Here is a 367-nt window from a genome sequence, read left to right as displayed (position 1 = left end):
TGGGCGCTCAATAGGGTATATATATCGGAGGAAACTTGTCATATGTCAAAGGACAAAGACTAACCAACTTCATGTTGGCTGGGGAGGTGCTGCAACAGCTGAGGGCGATCTGGATACTGAGCCTCCTCCTTGAGACGTTTTATACCCCCGGTCAACTGATTCCTCTACTGACCTCATTGCGTGTGGGTTTTTCCATCCTTGGCCCCCAAGACGTGTATTCTTTAATATGTCGATATGTGCACATGCGTTCAGACATAACACTAAACGCATACATAGGAATATACACGCATCGATCAATATGTATACACGATTATACAAGCGTCGAAATTACCATGCCATGTGTACCCGACCTTTTGGGATTTTCATG

At 45.0% G+C, this 367-nt stretch overlaps 1 long non-coding RNA gene across 1 annotated transcript in view; it reads right to left on the bottom strand.

Moving 5' to 3' along the window:
* The window catches only part of LOC119592158, a 1,078-nt gene extending 962 nt beyond the window's left edge, over positions 1–116 (bottom strand). The window contains exon 1 of the long non-coding RNA XR_005230415.1: positions 65–116. This is a non-coding gene — a long non-coding RNA (uncharacterized LOC119592158). The remainder of the gene's footprint in view (positions 1–64) is intronic.
* Between the last annotated feature and the right edge of the window lie 251 nt (positions 117–367).

Source organism: Penaeus monodon, chromosome 29 (genome assembly GCF_015228065.2).
Source record: "Penaeus monodon isolate SGIC_2016 chromosome 29, NSTDA_Pmon_1, whole genome shotgun sequence".
NCBI lineage: Eukaryota > Metazoa > Arthropoda > Malacostraca > Decapoda > Penaeidae > Penaeus > Penaeus monodon.
Note: the sequence above shows the minus strand (reverse complement) of the source record. Positions and strands in the feature narration are given on the sequence as shown.